Source organism: Podarcis vaucheri (genome assembly GCF_965113315.1).
Source record: "Podarcis vaucheri genome assembly, chromosome: 13".
Classification (NCBI taxonomy): Eukaryota; Metazoa; Chordata; class Lepidosauria; order Squamata; family Lacertidae; genus Podarcis; species Podarcis vaucheri.
Window position 1 is genome coordinate 44,885,314 of NC_138751.1, and position 21,732 is coordinate 44,907,045.

Sequence of the window (21,732 nt, forward strand, 5' to 3'; positions counted from 1 at the left end):
CCACAAGCATCTTCAGACACCCGAACAGGACATTCAGCGCCCTCACTTGTTCCGATTTGGTAGAGCTGGATATCATCCAGTCTAAACCCCTGATGATCTCTTCCAGCGGCTTCATGTAGATGTCAAAAAGCACGGGGGAGAAGATGGAACCCTGAGGCACCCCACAAGTGAGTGCCCGTTGGTCCGAAAACTTACCCCCCAGCCAGTGTTAGAAACTGAGATATGAAAGCTAGGAGCTAAATGGCACCTTAAACCTAGGTTATGAGCGCAACAGCAGAATGTCTAGGTGTGCTTTAATAACAAGAATACAAAGCTGAAAATAAATGAACTGCAGCTAAAATATGATGTTCATTTTTCACATGGGTCTAGTCCTTCCCCTGCCCACCCTCCTAATATTCTTAAGAGGGTCTCTTCTCCAGTCTTCAGAGAGTAGCTGGAAGGCTGAAAAAGGTCCTCCTTTCCTTCCACTCTGCAGTTTTAATCTGAAGTATTAGGCACAGTACTGCGCCCAGAGCTTAGAAACGGCTCACGTGAATGAAATTCCCTGTCGCAAAATGTGCCTAGAACAATGGGAGTTTTGAACAGTGCCCCCAACACCACTTTCTGGACACAACCCAGGAGGAAGGAGTGGAACCACTGCGTAACAGTGCCCCCAGCTCCCAGCCCCTCTAGAAAACTCCAGAAGGATACCATGGTCAAAAGCCACTGCGAGATGCAGCAGGACCAGAAACAGCTTTCACCTCTTTTCCTTAGTCTGCAAGAGATCAATGACCAGCATGATCAAGATGGATTCAGTCCCATGATGGGGCCTGAGTCCCGATTGGAAGGGATCCAAAGGGTTCGCATCCTCCAGGCATGCCTGGAGTTGTTCAGCAACCACCCGCTCAATCACCTTGCCCAGGAATGGAAGATTTGAGGCTGGGCGATAATTGGCCATAGTGGCCAGGACCAAAAATATTTTTTTTAAAGAAGCGGTTTAATAACCGCCTCTTTACAGGGTTCAGGGAAAACTCCCTTGAAGAGGGAGGCATTCACCACCCCGCAGAGCCCATTGCCCAGCCCTTCCCAGCTTGCTTTTATGAGGCAGGATGGCAAGGATCAAGGAGAGAGGTGGTCAGTTTCAGTCGCCCAAGCAGCCTGTCCACATCCTCATAGGTAACAGGTTGAAACTGATCCCATTCAACCTGACCCCAACAAGAGCTCTGGCATCTCAACCATGCTAACTATGGTGGAGACTATTCCTTCTTCCAAATCTGAGCGATTTTATCCGCAAAAAACCTTTGCAAAATAATTACAGGAGATCCCCACCAACCCTGATGTCGAAGGTGTTAAGACTATGAACCACCTGAAAGTATACCCTGGAACTGTTTTCCACAGGTGCAACAGAGGTGGCAAAGAGGATCGCTATCACCACATGATAGGTTTTACGTTGAGCTCTAACCCGTGTTTGGTCCTTTTTGGAATGAGTTTTTAATGCTATGAGCATTAATCCGGACTAGACAAATTATGTGCACACCCACACAATCCACAAATGCACAATCCACAAAATCACAAAATGGTTTCTACATGCACAAGAGGGAGGGAGAATATTGTATCCTGAATCCGAGAACACACACAAACTCCAAAGCCATAACCCATCACATCCCCAGTGGAGGCCTGGAAAAAGCATGCGCAACAAGCCTTGTGCATCCACAGGTGTGGCCCAGTGCCCGTGTGACACTGTACCGCATTTATATGCCCTATTTGAATCAGGGAAAGTAGCAGCAAACCAACCAGATGTTTTTGTGTATACACAAGAGATACTCCTAGCATGTAAGAGTAAGCTTTGAGACAGCTTGTGTGGTTTAGCAGAGAGAGCTACTGAACAAGTAGTAGTCTGAAAAACCACGGTGCCTATGGGGATCTCAGAAACTCAATGGGATCGCACACAGAAAGCAACCTAGCGCACTCAACGGGACTTGGGTATATACAGCTGTTGGGGCAAATATTTAAATCTGTAAGAGCCCTCCTAGATCAGACCAAGAGATGGCCTAATCCAGCATCTTTCTTCTGGCATCGGCTAGCCAAATACTTCCAAGAAGCTCTCAAGTATCCAGGCAATATCCATACCCTATTGTCCGCCCCAGGACCAAAGGTAAGTTGACTCATAGAGACTCCATTTGCTTATCATGACAAACTGCTTGGGGGGGGGGAGCCATTCTCCATGCATTTGTCTAATCCCCTTTTAAATCCACCTAAGTCTACGGCAAAAGGGTGGCGCTGTGGTCTAAACCACTGATCGGGCTTACCGATCAGAAGGTCGGCAGTTCGAATCCCCGCAACAGGGTGAGCTCCCATTGCTCAGTCCCTGCTCCTGCCAACCTAGCAGTTCAAAAGCACATCAAAGTGCAAGAAAATAGGTACCGCTCCAATGGGAATGTAAACGGTGTTTCTGTGTGCTGCTCTGGTTCGCCAGAAGTGGCTTAGTCATGCTGGCCACATGACCTGGAAGCTGTATGCCGGCTCCCTCGGCCAGTAAAGCGAGATGAGCGCCACAACCCCAGAGTCATCAGCGACAGGACCTAACAGTCAGGGGTCCCTTTACCTTTAAGTCTATGGCCACCACTACACCTTGTGGCAGGGAATTCCATAAATTATGTATTGTGGGAAGATGCACGGTCCTTTTCAATTTACTGCCAATCTCACTGGGTTTCTACGTTCCATACTAGGATCAGAATAATGTTTTCTCTTTATATATTTTCATATTATGCGCAGTTTTCATTCATGTTATGTGTGATCTCTATCATATCCTTATTTTGCCATCTCCCCTCCAACTAAATTTAAAAACCCCAGATTTGAACTTTTTTTGCCTCTTATGTCCCCAAATATAGCATTTAAAATATATGAATGATCTATGAAGAGATACACACCATCCATGATGTATGGAAGTGAGAGCTGGACCATAAAGAAGGCTGATCGCCGAAGAATTGATGCTTCTGAATTATGGTGTTGGAGGAGACTCTTGAGAGTCCCATGGACTGCAAGAAAATCAAACCTCTCCATTCTTAAGGAAATCAGCCCTGTGTGCTCACTGGAAGGACAGATCCTGAAGCTGAGGCTCCAATACTTTGGCCACCTCATGAAAAGAGAAGAGAGGAGAAGAGAAGACTCCCTGGAAAAGACCCTGATGTTGGGAAAGATGGAGGGCACAAGGAGAATGGGACGACAGAGGACGAGGTGGTTGGACAGTGTTCTCGAAGCTTCCAGCATGAGTTTGACCAAACTGCGGGATGCAGTGGAAGATAGGAGTGCCTGGAGTGCTCTGGTCCATGGGGTCACGAAGAGTCGGACACGACTAAACGACTAAACAACAGCAGCATAGGTTTAAAGATACGTGGGTCTTCCTTCAACTTACCCACGACTTCCAAATTATTTTTAATCTCAAAGGACGTATTTGTTTTCAGAAGGTTTAAACGCACCTCTCTACCTGCAGCACAAGAGTCAGTTCAAGGGGAGCAGGTGGCAGTGCCACAATGATGGTATGTCCACCGTTTTGGCGTAGTTACATGCAGCAAGCCAATGTTCACAAGCCAAAGTGGGGAGGTGAGTTAAACTGGCACAAGAACACTCATTCTGAGAGTATTTTGAAGCATCTGTTTGAGTTTAAGCAAATAAAACATTTTGCAGCCCAGTGACTCCATAGGGAAATGCCTCTTGCATCAACTCATCCGATTCAAATTTTCCATTGCATTTCAACTTACATACATGCATAACCCCTACACCCCCCCTCTTCCTATTTATTTATAGCTTGGGAAGGAAGCCCCAATTAATCTCACAGACTCACAGGGTCCACATACACTTAATTAGCTGCACAGTAAAGTTAACAGTCTAGCAGGCAGGGATGTGAGCATTTCTGATTTCACAAATCGGTACTGGGCGCAGAATTCAGGACCCCAAGACTAACTGGCTTCCTTTTCCTTTTCTCTGCCTTGGTTTAAGGAACTCAGCTGCCAGTGCAAAACTCTCTGAAGGCAGATTTCAAACCAATGTGAGCAATGCCAGGTAATATCCCAAAAGCCAGTCCTGGGGGTAAGTGGTGGGCAGGCTGGGTCTTCAGCACAGCTCTAACGCCCCACTAAGTAGATCTGGCAAATTTGCTAACTACATATCCTTTATACAAGTCACAGAATTAAGCTTTTTGTGGAGCAGAATTTGGGAGATCTTGGTGCCATTTCCTACCCTACGAAGTATACACTGAGGAATACAACAAGGACATATCCCTCTGGAAATTGTTATAAAGAGGTGAACAGTCAACCCCAGCGTTGACTGTTTTCGCAAATAATCTTATTCCGTAGGAAAACACTGAAATGTACATGGGAAAAACCACTTATCTTTGCTGATGGAAATGCTGGATTTCAATAGTGCCACACCACACATTTCCTCCCACCCCATGCACTACTGGGGAGACATGTGGGAATGCTTTTAGGTCAGCAGTAGCCCCTCTTTCCAAAAAGGTGCATTTAAGCCCTCTGTGACGGGCAAATGGGCCTCAAGCAATTATTATTGCCAAGAGTGTTTAGGAATCCTCTCTTAGGAATCCGGTCCTATTATTTAATCAGTTCTTCAAATGCATTACTTTGAAATTCAGCATCTGGATTTCAAATTTAGCCAATTAAAGGCAGCCCTGTAAAGGGAGAGTTTTTGGTTTATTTCAATGTTCGATGTTTTATTGTGCACTTATATTTGTTGGAAGCCGCCCAAAGGTGGCTTGGGCAACCCAGTCGGATGGGTGGGGTATAAATAATAAAGCTATTATTATAATTTCTACAGAAAACAACATTTCCAGTCACTTGAGGAACGCACTGCTTGGCAGTACTTTAGTCACCCCTTGGTTTAAAAACTTCACATAACGTTGCAAACCAGCATTCCTTACAGTGGAATCATCCTGACGGGAGTTCGAAATGTCGTTCTTTTTGACGAGGAAGACTGTGGGAAGAAGAGGAAGGTCAAAGAGGGAGGAAGGGGGCAGCCTGAGATAATGAGCCATTCATAAGAAAAGGGTAACGGACAGCGTAGCTTCATGCAAAGATGATGCAACGGCCGTCCTACTCAAGTGGTCAGCACTAAATCCAGCCACTCATCCTCTGACAAGAGACCATTGAAGCCTCTGTGACACACACACAAGCACTATGAAAAGAAGCAGAGTTCCTGGTATAGCTTAGCTATAGATTACCAATACAGCCTGGTGGGATTCTAGCGAACTTTGATCCACCGGTTTTGACTGATGTTCTGGTTTCATCTTTATGGGATTAGCTGCTGCATTTGTTTCTCCTTTTATGTAATGATGTTTTACTGCTTTATTCTACCCCGATTTCCATTCTTATAGCTTTAAAATACCTGACGGTATTTTATCTGTTAACTGCTTTGAACTTTTTTGAAAAGTGGGGTGGGAGTGTTTTAAATGAATGAATGAAATTGGACGCTTGGCACCGCTCACTCTGCAATATAGCTGTAAAAACTATGCTCGATTTGAGATTTCAACAAGGACCAGAACCAACAGACGTTGGCGTTCCCTTACGACGTATACAGCGGAACCATGATTTTCAAGACAGTCCTCACCTCAAGTCTGGCAAATCTGGAACTATGCTTGATGATAGTCTCTACTTGGGCTTTTGTTATTTTAACTCATGTGCAACTACTTAATTCTATGTCTGTCAGCCTGGATAGCTCAGTTGTTTGGAGTGACGCCAAGGTTGCAGGTTCAATCCCCATATAGGACAGCTGCATATTCCCTCAGGGTCCCTTCCAACTCTATGGTTCTACATGCCTATTGTTTTTCATCTTTTAATTTTTGTATGTTTTCGTCATTGGTTATCTCCATTTTATATACATTTTTAAATGAAATAATAATCATAAACTTTACCCTCCCCAAAAATATGAATGAATAAAATAGGTGAAAGAATTAAAATACTCTAACGTCCCAAAGGGCAAGGCTAGATCTAATGGACTTCAACGGACATTAGAATAAACATTTTAATGTTTAAGAGCGGTTCAAGAAAAGAACTCAGCTGGGGGAGTGCGCTCGTTTGCTGGAGATCTTCAAACAGAGGTTGGAAAGACGTCTGTTGGAGGAACCTTTGTTCTGAGCAGGGGATTGGACTACGACAGTCCAACATGCTCTGTCCGACTCTATGCTTCTAAAAACATTACTATCTGTGAAAGTTCCGACTTTGGAATGGTGCCTACCAGTAGGTGCATCCACAAAACACAGTCTCAACTCATTCCATCCCACCTACCCCAAATCCCGATTGCAAATGCTGTTTCATCATATGGAGAAGGAGGAAGGATCTCCCACAACCTGGATGCCACACAGTTCCCCTAACCTAGATCCCAAGTTTGGACCCCCCTGCATTGATATCCTGAACCCACGTAGTCCAAGGAGAACAACAGGTGGCAGTTTCATTCCTTATTGGGCAAAGCACTCAAGTTACTGCGTCTCCCAAGGTGCACGCATCAAATCTACTACATAGCTAGCTGGACATCTACTCTTTAGGTCTGTGCGCTGAACTCGTGCCTTAGGTATAACGAAGTGCCTATGGTACATTAAGTTTTGTTCAGCAATCTTAACTAAGCCCCACCGAAAAGGAACTGTGGTGGTACTACCAAACCCCACACCGAGCTCACTCAGAATAAAGTTTGCACAAAACATTTAATAATACGCAAAATTAACATCCAAGAGGGGACAAAAATGAACGCAGCATGGACCTCATGGACTGGGGTGGGAGGGACTGAAAACATTTTAGAGGCTAAGATTTGGTTCCAGGCTCACTCATGCTTAGAGATGACCCATCAAGTAACTGGATGATCTTAACAAATGGAGAGCTGGGATGGTAACGGCAAAAAAGAAATTCAACAAAGGCCAAATGTGAAATATTCCACATTTTAAAATCTTAGAAAAGTAGCAGCAAAAGGACGAGTGTGGTAGGACTGGAAAAGAGCCACTGATTTACTGAATCATGAACCTTTGTGGACAGGAAATACTTGTTCAGATGTGCGGAGCAGCCTGAGGAAGTGGTGAATACTCCTGAGCAACAGTGGAAGTTCAGCTGTGTGCCAAAGGTAGCAGGAATGCAAAATACAAGAATACTTAGCATGGTTACAACATACAATGCATGCATCAAAAAAAACCCCAAAAAACAAAAACAAAACAAAAACCAAGATATAGTCTACACAATACATCACCCAAAGGGTTAGGCTGTATAGCAAACATTAAACAATTCCATGGCACCATAAAATCAAATGGAGTATGTAACCAGTCATTTGCTATTTCAAATCCTTAGAAGTGTGGGCAAATTTGCAAGCAAAATGCAGTTCTGCAGCTTTTACTCAGTTGACCTTCTATATTTGTTTGGATCTCCCCACCCCCAAACTATCAGGCTACCAAATACACGTGTACTTGACAATTTAATGGGTATTTATAGTTTTATCTTTTTAAAAAAATTGAAACCCTCTTGCCTATGCTAAGCTGAAAAACCCCAACAACCGTTTTCAAAAGGTGAAGATTTATCATAAATCAGGACGGAATAATGCAATGCTGTTAATCTCCATCCCTTCTACTCTCCATATGCCTCCCAAAACACTTTAATTCAATTAAATATTTTATATCGGTGGGTTCAGACCAACAAAGTTCACGGCTGCAATGTTCCCTCTGTCGAAACCCCCTGGGGAAAAAACCTACAAATCAATATCCTGTTCACACCTAGAACTTGCATATATTTTTTTCCTTTTCAAAAAACGAAACTCCCATATCTGTTCTTGAAAGCCAAGCTCACTCGAAAGATCCAAAGTTCCCCCCCCATTAATGGATGCTTCTTTTGTTGAAAGGACGAGTCTGTGTCTGCATGCATCTGGCGCAAATACTTACTGTCTCCAGCCGTTTCCAGGAGGGGGAGAAACCAGCTCAACCCAAGGAGGCATCGAGAGATATGGGACGTAAAAGGACAATGAAGCAAGACAAACATCGGAACGCTTCTAAATGTGGCAGAATCGTCATTAGGACAACAGGCATTCCCAGGGAAGCCGAACGCTTTCCGTGCTCATGAGAAAACAAGTTTTGACAGCGGAAGAAAGACGTTCCAGGCTCGCTATTGTTTGAGGCAACCCGGCACAGCCCTTTTCTCCTCCCCCTATTACAGGGCATGAACATTATATGCATCTCGACCACTCAGCGGGGGTGACGCACAGCTGTCTTTCACGGAGGCAGATTATGAGTAACAACAACCTGAAACGTGTCTGTACCAACCCCTTTGCATTCATAGCCTCGCAATCTTCCCCCAGCCTTCCAGGTGAGATGATTGTGTCACGGAAAGAGTTTGGGGTAGTAAAATATCTCCATCTTCCCCCCGCAATTAAAGGAAACACCCCTCATTTGCTCAGTCCAGACACAGCTATCACAGCCAAGAACCACAACAGAAAACATCAAGACAGAAATTCCAGGGAGACAAAGGCTGTATTTACTAGCGTATTTACTAGGAAGTTAAGTCTCACTGAAACTTGGTGAGATTAACTTCCTACAGTACACGTTGAGCATCATTCTAAACATAAGGAGCCATATAACGCCTGATCTATTTGGGGTACACAAAATCTGTTTATAGAAAATAAATCCTGGCTGTTTCTCTGTTTTGTGGTACATTCATTCATTCATTCTACTATTAATTGAATTTATATACCACCCTATACCAGGGGTCTCAAGGCGGTTTACGGAACGCTGCATTAATAAAAATAAGCTATTTAGTACTGAATAACCCCCTTGACCACTTAATGGCTTTGCACATGAAAGGGAAATGTAATAGGTTACTGACCCTAAGGTTTACACCAGGGGTCAGCAACCTTTTCCAGCCGTGGGCCAGTCCACCGTCCCTCAGACCATGTGGTGGGCCGGACTATATTTTGGGGGGGGGGATTGAACGAATTCCTATGCCCCACAAATAACCCAGAGATGCATTTTAAATAAAAGGACACATTCTACTCATGTAAAAACATGCTGATTTCCGGACCGTCCATAGGCCGGATTGAGAAGGCGATTGGGCCGGATCCGGCCCCCAGGCCTTAGGTTGACTACCCCTAGTTTACATGAATACACAGTAACGGCGGCACTATAGAGGACCTTGGTTGCCAGGCCAGATTGTGCTGGCACAGAGCCTTCAAATTCAACAGTTGCACAGACAATATACGAACTTTACCTGAAAGCCAAGTCAAAGAGTGGTACACGGATGCCTGGCTGCCTTTGCAATACGTAACTACTGTGAGTGTGGATCTTATGACTCCCAAATTTATTAAAGAGAAGAGGATAACTGACTGGAAACACCCCTTATGACTAGTGCATGACTTAGTCATGAAAAGACTAAGGACTCCTCCACACTTTCCATTAAGTGTAGACCTAGCTGTTCAGTTTTCAGTTTGGTCCGGGACTGGTCACTCCCACTTGAGTTTCTGCCTCGGGTTTTACTTGGTTTTACACACCTTTTCCCATTCATTAATTCAGTCCGCTGTTCAGAATGCCTCCACCTCCTGCTCTGCTCACCCATGGCAGCAGGCTTGAGCAAGCACAATTCCCCCCTATATTAAGGGTGTCTTTGTGCTAAACTTTCATTATTTTTTAAAAAAAAATGTTTATTAAAGTTTCACAAACAATGAAAAGTTTCAAAATTTAAACATAAGAAAGACTACAAAAAATGAAAAAATACCAAAAACAAAACACATAAAAAATACACAATAAAAAACAGTTAACAAAAGAAGGTAAGGGGAAAAAGAAAGGAAAGAAAAACCAAAAAAAGAAACAATGCAGAAAATAGATTAGTATTTTCATATCTTATACTTCATTCACTAGTTTCTTGACCTCCTCACACCTCCCATTTTGTATTCCAGTTCAAATATTAAATTCAGCAAGTCCTTACCCTCTAGCATTTATCCTCACTCAAGATATTAACCTATTATAGATATCAATTTTCCAGTTATCAATCCTTATTTACATTTCCTTAAAAATCTTTTTACCAATACCACTTATTTTCCATCAGACATCGTTTTAACGTTCCTTAATTTTACAGTGCTTCTGCAAGTAGTCCTTTGTGCTAAACTTTCAGACCTGCCCACAAGCAAAGCGCAAGCAAGCACAGTGAGGGACTGAGTCCACGCATTTTGGTTTCCTTTTTTGCACTATAACTGGAATTAATGGGGGCAGGGAGCTATACATCCTCAAACTGTTCAGTTTATGGGATTAGTTGCCACGAGGTAAGGGTAACTGATGGTTGTCAGCTTAGAAAGCTTTGAGGGAAGATCAGAAGGTATGATTTCTAGCTGCTATTAACCGTGATCTTGAAATGGTCGAACTGTAGACACAGAAGGGACACCAAGGGTCATCTAGTCCAACCACCTGCGAGGCAGGAATCTTAACGAGATCATCCATGACAGATGGTCACCCAACCTTTGCTTAAGAACCTCCAATGAAAGCTCACAACCTAGGGTTGCCATTTTTCAAAAAGTGAAAATCCAGACGCAAAAGCTGTTGAGTCTTTTTGTTTGTTTTGGAGGGGGGCTTTTTTGGAGGAGCTTTTTAAAGTTTTGCCCAAAGTACTGCAAGATCTCAAACAAAAATGAAGTTTTTGAGCTATTTTTAAGGAAATGCACCAAAATCTACACTTCCAACATGGGTTGCCATACATCCAGATTTTCCCAGACATTTCAGTGATTTCCGCCCGGAAAAGGTTTCCAACAGCTGAACCCCCGCAATATCTGGAAAATTCTGGACGTATGGCAACCCTATTACAACCTCCAAAGGAGTCTGTTCCACTGTCAAACAGCTCTTACTATCAGAAAGTTCTTCCTGATGTTTAGCTGTAATCTCTTCTTTTTTTGTAACTTGAAGCCATTGGATCAGGCCCTAGTCTCCAGAACAGTAGAAAACACTCTTGCTTCATCCTCCATGCAACAGCCCTTTAGATGTTTGAAGACAGCTATCCTATCACCTCTCAGTCTCCTCTTTAGGAGGCTAAACACACCCAATTCCTTCAACCATTCCTCATAAGGCTTGGTTTCAAGACCCTCAATCATCTCAGTCAGCCTCCTCTGCACATGTTTCAGCTTGTTAATATCCTTCTTAAATGGTGGTGCCCAGTTGGGTGGGGTCAACTGTGGAAGAGAGGCCTGTTGCCTTCCTACTCTGCTTGTGGCCTTCCTTCCTAGAGGCATCGAGGTGGGCCATGAGTCTCTCTCAGCAAGCCTGTCCATCCAACTCTTCCTATTATGTCCCCATACACCAGTGGTTCTCGAAGGGTGTGGTGTGCCAAATTGGCATGGCAGAAGAGTATGGCAAATGTGGTGGGAAGATTCAAGGACAATCAAAGAAACATTTAAACATTTCAGTTCCCTATAGTACAGCACATATGCAGAGTATGGATTGGTATCTTTTCAAAATATATTTTCCAACCAATATGGAAGATCAGGAAAAAAAATAAAGGCTTCTTTGTGTTGATGAGGAGATTAGCGTTGGTTTGTCTCAAATTAAACCTAGTATAAATGAGATTACCTGGCAAAAAGAAGCTCACACCTCTAATTAGTTTGTACTTAAGGTACGGATGTAAGAGGCTTGTTTATAATCATACTTTGGGAACGATTCATGTTCTTATGTATTATTATTATTATTCATTCAATTTATAGACTGCCCTTTATCAGAAGATCCCAGGGCGATGTGCAACATTAAAAACACACTGCAGAACATCAGTGTTAAAAACATAATGACAGACAGCCTAATACAGTAGTAAAATAATCTTCATAACAACAGTCCACTTCTCCACACTGTCACAGGCCAGAGATTATTTCATAGCCATAGGCCAGGGTGAAGAGGAATGTTCCTGCCTGGTGCCTAAAGACTTCTTGTGATGGTGCCAGGCAAGATGCTCTGGGGAGAACATCCCACAATTGGAATGTTTTACGCTTTCGGTATGTCCCATGGTCCTATTATAAAATTGTTATGCTCTATGCCAGGCATGGCCAAACTTGGCCCTCCAGCTGTTTGGGGACTACAACTCCCATCATCCCTAGCTAACAGGACCAGTGGTCAGGGATTATGGGAATTGTAGTCGCGGGCGCTGTGGGTTAAACCAGAGCCTAGGACTTTGCGATCAGAAGGTCGGCGGTTCGAATCCCCACAACAGGGTGAGCTCCCGCTGCTCGGTCCCTGCTCCTGCCAACCTAGCAGTTCAAAAGCACGTCAAAGTGCAAGTAGATAAATAGGTACCGTTCCGGCGGGAAGGTAAACGGCATTTCCATCCACTGCTCTGGTTCGCCAAAAGCGGCTTAGTCATGCTGGCCACATGACCCGGAAGCTATACGCCGGCTCCCTCGGCCAATAAAGTGAGATGGGCGCCGCAACCCCAGAGTTGGTCACGACTGGACCTAATGGTCAGGGGTCCCTTTACCTTAGTCCCAAAACAGCTGGAGGGCCAAGTTTGCCTATGCCTGCTATCTATCTATCTATCTATCTATCTAAGCCCTGCTAGGAGTTGCTCCTTTTTGCTTTTCAATGCATTTCTTACCAATGATAATAATAATCAGTTTGGTGTGAGCCTTATTTCTGAAAGTGTGGCCCAGAGGAGAAAGTTTGAGAACCACTGCCACCCATTAGGCACAGCTTGGGGGCCCAGCTAATCACATCACCTGCGTCCTCACTCACCTGTGGGCCCAACCTCTTCACGCTCCCTCCCTCCTACCAACTGATGCCCTCGTTTAATTAATAGATAATAATAATAATAATAATAATAATAATAATAATAATAATAATTTCTTTTTCGACATATCCTGTTTTGCGTCTAATTTTCTCGCAGCAGCCGACGGTAGGGGTAGTTGGAGGAGCATGCTGCGAGCGCGCAGGCTAAAAGGTGGGCGACTTGCAGCCGCCACCCCAGCCCCTCTTTCTCCTTGCCCTCCGGCCACTCCGGGACCTTTGCCCTCGACCAACCCCACTGCCCCCGCCTCCCCCCTCAAGGAAAGAAGGCAAGCGTCGACGAGGCCTGCCCAAGCGGCCATTCCCAAGGTGTCCCCCCTCAGCGCCTCGGCGTTTCTTCCGTGCGCCCCCTTACCCCAAAAAATGCCCCCCTATAACTCACCACGAAGACCACCCGAGACCCTCGAAAGCTCACCTCCATGAGGAGAGGATTCAGCCCCCTCACGTCCACATTTCAAGCCCCGCTGCCACCCCGGGACTCCCCACAAATGGAACCCCCCCCCGCCGCCCCCAAGAAACCTCTCCTATTTGCGCGCGCGCTGCCCCCATAACTCGCCGCCTCGCTGGACTCACCCGCCTTCCTCAGGCCATTCCCCCCTCGTGAGGGGGGTGGCGGGTCCGCTCCGGGTCCTGAGGGGGCGAACCCCAGCCCCGCTCTTGGCAGCCTCTCGTGGCTGTTCAGGAGACGGCGAGCCGGATACGACCGTCGGGATTTCCCCCTCCCCTTCTCCCTCTCTCTCCACCTCCCAGGAGAAGGAGCAAAGGGAGGGGGTAGCAAAAGCATCCCGTCCCCCCTCCCTCCTCCCGCCCCCCTTGCAACAGCGTCATTTATGGAGCCTCTTGCAAAAGAATGAAACGTTAAAACATTTGCAAAACCCGAATAAGTGGTTGCCTTCGCTCTTCTTCTCCTCCTCCTTTTCCCTCCCTCGCCCGCGCGCAGAGCGGCGCGACTCGCGAGCAGAGTGGCTTTTGCAAAACGCCGTGCAATTGCCTGGCACGCGCGGGGCGAATTGCAACCGACCTGCTACTATCGACGCTTCTTTTGGTTTTGCAAACTTGAAAATTCAATCGATCTACACTTATTTGCAGCAGCCGTGTTCTGGAAGGGTTTGGCCAACACGCAAAGACGCACAGGTGCAAGCATTGTCCCATTATGATCACGGCCGACTCCTTTCCTCGTGCCATTACAGAAGAGGGGAAAAGGACGCCTTTTAAAATTGCAAACGATTATTGATATCATTGCTAGATTATGGATGGCAAAAAAGACGCGTGGTGAAAGTTGCAAAAGCTCCACCTCCTGTGCTGAGCTCCCGCCCCATATTATTGGAACTGCAAAACGCGTTTATTTGAATGGTTTCCGACCAGACAACGCAAATAAAGACGCGTTGCAATCAGTATGTCCTGCACCACTGATACCCACAGCCAAAGACAAGCGCTATAATGCATCGCTCGCTCATACTGGATCTGCTACATACTTATGGAGGAGGAAAGTGTTGCTGAACAACATCTGCAGCAGCAAAATGCATCTAGAATGCCGACGCAAAACAAACATGAAATTTGCACCTACTTCTTGTGCTTGCCTGGTGCTTTCTGAGCAAGCACAGCTGTCCGATACACAGAAATTTAAACATTCAGTCCTGTATAGAGTTACAAGCACGGAATTCAAAGCACACTTTTATTGTTGCTGGTTTACAGCCACTGCACACTCTACAAACCCAAAATGCAAGCACCGGGTCATCTGGAGCTTCAGCCTCAAAAGTAGAAATAACTACTCAGTAAATGTCTAATCCACATTATGTGAAGGCAGAATGCCAATTGCCTGGAATTTGCACACCAAGGTGTACAACTCTGGTTTGCATCCTAAAAAGCAACTGTGCAGTGTGTGGAATTTTGCATACCCTGAATACTGATTGTACAGAACCCACAGCCTTTATGCCAGGCACAGGCAAACTTGCCCCCCCAATGTTTTGGGACTACAGTTCCCATCATCCTTGACCACTGGTCCTGTTGGGGATGATGGGAGTTGTGGTCCCAAAACATCTGGAGGGCTGAGTTTGCCTATGCCTGCTCATAGCTGTCAACTTACAGATTTGAAAATAAGGGACCAGCGGCCTCGAAAATAAGGGATCAGCAGCCAAAATAAGGGATCAACAATTACTTTGATAAAATACATATTTTGTTGCATACAAATGGCTTTAGATACCTATTAGGTCCATAAATTACCATATAGCATATATTCAACACAAAAAGCAACAATTTGTTGTTGACAAAGGACAGCTGGACATAGAAAGGGCCCCATTACCTTCAGTAGCTTATTTAAGGGACATCACCAGTAAGGGACAGCAGCGGGACATGGCGCTGAAATAAGGGACTGTCCCGCCAAATAAGGGACGCTTGACAGCTATGCGCCTGCTTTATGCTCAATGCATATTACATAGCTAAAATGCCAGCATTTCTCTGCTAAAAGACCATTATATTTTGCATAACCATACCCCATGCCCCAGCGCATGCAATTTGCATGCTCAGATACTCCACCAGTAGATTTCAGCATAGGGGAATTTTGCACACTCGCATCCTCCGATTTGGATTTGCAACTGACAATCCCGGGTGGCTGGCCTTTAAAACGGCAGAATTCTATTCTGTAGCATTTAGAAAAACCGTAGCTTATCAGAAACCCGTGTCCTGTTTAAACCCCTTGTTCCTTTTGCCTCCTCCTTTTGGATGTTTCATCACATCCAGCATCCCATCTTAATTTTGTCCTCTTTCCCCATGCATCTTTGAACTGTGCTTATTTTGTAACATGGGTCAGTGTTGGGGTTCGCACTGGCTTGGAAGTCACACGCTCTGCCGCCAAACCCCTTTCTCCATGTACTGGGGCATGTGAGCACCAAGAGGAAAACATCCTTTGCATTCGGAAGACTCTCTTTATAGCAGCCTTTGCTAGGCTGGTGCCCTCCAGTTGTTTTGAACTATAATTCCCATCGTCCCCGGGCCACCATAGGGCACAGCCTTTTTCTGCTCCCTGGCCCTTTTGCCAGGCGACTGACATCAACTCACAGCTTTCAAAACTGTCTCCCGGGCTAAGGTAGGACTCAAATTCAGCCCTGAAGACAAATCCTTCAACAAATAATTATTCTCCCCCGCCCCATATCCATATCCCTATAGCCACGTGAAGTGCCTTCCTGCTATTCACCAGTTTGCCACACTGGACATTTTTAGCTCTTTTAATCTTTTCTCATAACATCAGTCCCCGCGGCTCCGAGATCAGTCGCGCCATCGTGCACTCTTCCCTCCAGTTTGTCAATGTCGTTTTGTTAATGAAGCACTCAAAGCCCAAACCAATCACATGTTACTCTGTTCAAGCTCTGAAAAACACTCTTCTCAGCAAATCCTAGCTCAGCGCCCTATCCCAGCCTTTGCACACTTAAAAACATCTGCAAACTGCTGGGCTGCGGGTTAGCTATCCTTGTCTTATCACTTAAAGGTCAAAAGCAAACAGCAAAGATGGTCAGAATCTTTAAAAAGTCATACAAGGTGAAGAACTAGGATTCGCCAGATTGTACAAGCAACCTAACCAGTGGCAGTTTTTTCTTCTGGGGCCTCCAAAGTAAGACCACAACAGACTGAGAGATCCATTCTATTCTGAATCCTTTAAGACTGCAACTGCATAGATTTGGGGTTGAAAGTTGCGACCCTTGGATCACAAAGCACAGCTTGGTTTACACCATTTCCTGCTTCTGCAAGTCACGGGTTGCTGCTGATCTTGCGAAAAGCTTGAACAAAGTTATGTTCCTGAAAAACAAAACCCGCATTTATTCTCCAAAGTATTTATAAGGTTATGAAACACAACTGCAGCAATTTCATTAATTATTTCAGTGGTCATATGCAGCACTATTAAAAAAAACACAACCTTGACCAATTGTCCCCAAAGCAGCAAAACATATTTACATCACCAATTTCCATTAAATTTAGCCTTGGGGAAGAAAAGCAAAAAACAACAACCCTGTTTTGAAACATCTTCATTTTGCGAATAAATGTGTAGAATGCAAAGGCTATACTACACCTTTGTTTTGTAATAAGGAACCTGTTCCAGACGCTTACCTTTTACAAGTTGATATTGGTAGGCACTTGTGGCATCTATTAACTTTATGAAAAAGTACATTTATTTTATAAAAAATATATTAAATAATACAACGGGTACGCATGGGAGGTTTATAGTGGGGGTATGGATGCTGAGAATGCGGGTGGCGCTGTGGGTTAAACCACAGAGCCTAGGACTTTCAAATCGGAAGGTCGGCGGTTCGAATCCCCACGACGGGGTGAGCTCCCATTGCTCGGTCCCTGCTCCTGCCAACCTAGCAGTTCGAAAGCACATCAAAGTGCAAGTAGATAAATAGGTACCACTCTGGCAGGAAGGTAAACGGCGTTTCCGTGCGCTGCTCTGGTTCGCCAGAAGCGGCTTAGTCATGCTGGCCACATGACCCAGAAGCTGTACGCCGGCTCCCTTGGCCAATAAAGCGAGATGAGCGGCGCAACCCCAGAGTCGGCCACGACTGGACCTAATGGTCAGGGGTCCCTTTACCTTTATGGATGCTGACAGATTTGCATGCTGAAAAGTAAATGGGGAATAGTATATATATAAAACATAGCATTATGAATGAATCACTAGGTTAGTCTCCACGAGAAGAACCAGGGGCCAGAAACAGTTTTCTGTCTGTGGTGGGAGGAGGGTGTGGCCGTTGAAGGTGTGTGGACATTCTGGGGTCCAATCCCAGATACATTAAAATATTGGATTTCTCTGTTGGTTTCTATGAGCAGCTCTCACTTCCATCCCTGACAACAATTAAAAATAGCTGATCAGGCCACATCTTCACTATACATTTTTGAGGCAGTATTATACCAATTTAAACATTCAATGCTCACCTCACCCCACCTCCCAAAAATCCTGGAAATGTAGTTTAAGAGTGCTGAGGAGAACGCCTTTTTCCCTCACAGACCTACAGTTTCCAGAGTTACCTGAGACTACAACAGAGTTACCTAAACTGCTATTGGAACTGTAGCCCTGTGAGGGGAATAGGGGTCTCCGAACAACTCTCTGCACACTCACCAAACGATAGTTCCCAGGATTCCATGACTGTTAGGTAAAGGTAAAGGGACCCCTGGCCATTAGCTCCAGTCATGGCCGACTCTGGGGTTGCAGCACTCATCTCGCTTTATTGGCCAAGGGAGCCGGCGTACAGCTTCCGGGTCATGTGGCCAGCATGACTAAGCCGCTTCTGGCGAACCAGAACAGTGCACGGAAACGCCGTTTACCTTCCCGCCGGAGTGGTACCTATTTATCTACTTGCACTTTGACGTGCTTTTGAACTGCTAGGTTGGCAGGAGCAGGGACCGAGCAACGGGAGCTCACCCCATCGTGGGGATTCGAACCGCCAACCTTCTGATCGGCAAGTCCTAGTTTAACCCACAGTGCCACCCTCGTCCCTTCCATAACTGTTAGAATGGTATAATTAGTGCTTTAAACAGATAGTTCGGATGTGGCCTTGGTGTGAATCGGCAAATGACCTATCCAGATGAGGAGCTGGTCCTCTCAAATCGCCCCCGCCTTTATTTAACCTGACTGTCTCCTTTTAAGCACAGTTTTTATATGCCACAAAACATCCTCTGAACAGGAGAGCTAAAACCTGCTCGGAAAGGTCGTTCTCCAAGGCGAGCGACAAAGAGGCAGTGGAAGCCCCGTTTAATGAAATAAGCCCATCATCATCGCTCGTAATAATGATGACACAAACTGAAACAGCATTTTTTTTTTTTTTACTCTCTCCCTCTCTCTCACACACATAGCAGCCTGTTCCCAAGAAGCCTATATTTAGCGCAGTTCCCCAGCTTGCGCCAAGTGCTCGGGGCAGCTATCAGATCTGCGAGTTTGCTCTGCTCCAGCAAGCCAGCCTGCCACAGCAGGGGTCATTCATGACCACATGCCAGCTAGCGGCCTGGCCCCGAGCGCCAGTTGCTAACCAAAATAATTTTTAGGATTCTTCTTTATTTTTTATTTTTTTTAAGGTTGGGTGGTGGGGAGACGGCAAAGAACAGCCTCAGAGGTTTGTATTTTGGACGGCGGGGGAGAGTTCAAGCTACGCACAGGCGGGGGTGCCACCAGCAGCGGCCTGCTGAAGCCCTGATGGTGCCATTACGTAATGCTGATTCGCCCAATTCGGTATCACTGCATGATCTGCAGAGGAATTATACTGGGATCCAGTTATCATGGGTCAAAGCGGTGGTTGTTGATTTTATTTCCATTGCTTGCATTTCAGGTCCAGCGGCGTAGAGTCAGTTTTCAGCGCCCAGGGTGGGTGGGGAGGATGCAAATGCGCTGGTGCGCCAGCCTATTCCTTGCCGCCAGAATGACCCCACTGCTACCGGAGCAAAACAGGGGGAGCCTGGCTGGCCGACAGAGATATGTACCAGGCCGGACTGCAGTGGGATTGCCTGCATGGGGTCACCTGGTTCACGCCCCCACAAAAATTGTGTGCCCAGCACCATGGCCCCCCTGGCACCACCACCCCCACTTTGCCCCTGCTTCTGTCTCGGCGACATCCACGCTGACCTGGTCGCCATGTCCACAGAAGTTGGCAGACCTCTAAGGATGTGTGTGGCGTTTGTATGGAGCCCCCGGTCGTCTCACGGACTATTGACCCGTACACCACTAATCCGCTGCCACCAACCAGGTCCTCCCCGTTAAAATCACTTCAGCCTCAGTCAGGTTCTCTATTAATAAAGAAGAGTGTATTTTATTTCAGACACAAACTTTTACGGCATTCCAAACGTTGTTGCTCTTTATTTTCTTAGTCTTATTTTCCTCTCTCTATCTCTTCTACCAGAGGCAGTGAGAGATTTTACTTTCTTGGGCTCCATGATCACTGCAGATGGTGACAGCAGCCACAAAATTAAAAGACACCTGCTTCTTGGGAGAAAAGCAATGACAAACCTAGACAGCATCTTAAAAAGTAGAGACATCACCTTGCCAACAAAGGTCCATATAGTTAAAGCTATGTTTTTCCCAGTAGTGATGTATGCAAGTGAGAGCTGGACCATAAAGAAGGCTCATTGCCGAAGAATAGATGCTTTCGAATTACGGTGCTGGAGGAGACTCTTGAGAGTCCCATGGACTGCAAGAAGATCAAACCTATCCATTCTGAAGGAAATCAGCCCTGAGTGCTCACTGGAAGAGCAGATCCTGAAGCTGAGACTCCAATACTTTGGCCACCTCATGAGAGGTGTCCGACTCTTAATGACCCCATGGACCAGAGCACGCCAGGCACTCCTGTCTTCCACTGCCTCCCGTAGTTTGGTCAAACTCACGCTGGTAGCTTCAAGAACACTGTCCAACCATCTCGTCCTCTGTCGTCCCCTTCTCCTTGTGCCCTCCATCTTTCCCAACATCAGGGTCTTTTCCAGAGAGTCTTCTCTTCTCATGAGTATTGAAGTCTCAGCTTCAGGATCTGTCCTTCCAGTGAGCACTCAGGGCTGATTTCCTTCAGAATGGAGAGGTTTGATCTTCTTGCAGTCCCATGGGACTCTCAAGAGTCTCCTCCAGCACCAGAATTCAAAAGCATCCATTCTTCGGCGATCAGCCTTCTTTATGGTCCAGCTCTCACTTCCATACATCACTACTGGGAAAACCATAGCTTTAACTGTATGGACCTTTGTTGGCAAGGTGATGTCTCTGCTTTTTAAAATGCTGTTGTTGTTGTTGCTGTTGTTGTTGCTGCTGCTGCTATTTCACTGTCCAGCCAGCCGGCCTCCTTCCCTCGTACCCACCACAAAACTCTTCCCTCTTCCCCCCATTCCCGCCTTCTTCAACTCCCAGGAGCTGAGGAAGAGGAGGAGGAGGAGACAGCCCCTGTCTGCAATTCTCTCTTCCCCCTGCTTCTGCCAATGTTCAGCCATTTCTGGCTGTCGTACATCAACAAAGATGGGAATTTGGGCATGGCAAAGTGGGAAGCCGTGATGGCTTGGGTTTTTGCGACGACCTCAACATTTCCGGGGCCGCGGGAGGCGACGTGGCCTGGGTTATCGCTACTAGAGTGCATTACAGCCTAGTTTCCATGCTTGGGCAAGGCGTGTCCAGTCAGGACAACCCACAGGCATGTGTGTGGACCGCACGAGCCATCGCAACATTGGCTAAATCCCGTGGCAAACCAACCTGCCGTTGGTTCGCAGGCAGCAAGGTTAAGGCTGGCAGTTCTTGAAAGTTATGAGCAAGTCGGCTGCAAGGACAGCAATTCTGTCTTAGAAGGGGGATTAAAATGAATGCTGGCAGCCACGGGGGTGCAAAGCCACGTAGCAGTCGTTCCCTGTTAAATTTAGCGTCCAAGTCCCCTTGTTAAGAGGCCTTATGGGGCAGTTTCTCACGGGCAGGCAGCCATGGCATTGTGTCACCTTGGGTGGGTAATTAGCAGGAACAAATGGATCCTTCACAGTGCAATAGCCCTTGTTCCTTGTTAGAGGCACAACCCCAGTTCCTCTCCCTTTGACTCCAGCAGTGGTGACAGATGTCCCGGGGTCCTTGCTTCTTGCCTTCTCATTCCCTCCCCGACAGTGCTTGCACCCTAAGCCAATGTGGCAAATAAGCGTAAGAACTCCTGACATCCGCAGCCTTCAGATCCTGCGTTCCTCGCTCGCTGAGCACAAAACTGCAGGGAATTAGACACCTCTTTGAGAACAAAGGGGACCCTAATCATCCGAGTGTCCTGGAAACAGTGGAGGAATAAAGGGCTGGGCTCAGCAGCACAGCAAAAAAGTCAAACGAGGTCCTACAATCCGGAAGACAAGAAAATGTTTGTTGATTTCTTTCTTCAGTGCTTATCCCGCGCTTCGTCCTGAAGGACCCAAATAAATTAACTCCTCCTTCCTCCTGAAGGACTGCAATAAATTAACTGATTTGTGTGTATGGACCCAAAACTGATTTGTGT

General features: G+C 46.0%; 1 protein-coding gene across 3 annotated transcripts in view; it reads right to left on the reverse strand.

Moving 5' to 3' along the window:
- GJC1 (gap junction protein gamma 1) overlaps positions 1-14,149 on the reverse strand; it is a 37,119-nt gene extending 22,970 nt beyond the window's left edge. Inside the window, exon 1 of one of the 3 annotated variants that reach the window (XM_082195040.1) lies at positions 13,782-14,149. The gene's annotated coding sequence lies outside the window, so the exon portion shown is untranslated. Of the gene's footprint in view, positions 1-7,903; positions 8,146-13,333; positions 13,553-13,781 lie in introns of those variants that run through there. The other 2 variants (XM_082195038.1, XM_082195039.1) reach the window with 2 other exon arrangements.
- Positions 14,150-21,732: the final 7,583 nt, after the last annotated feature.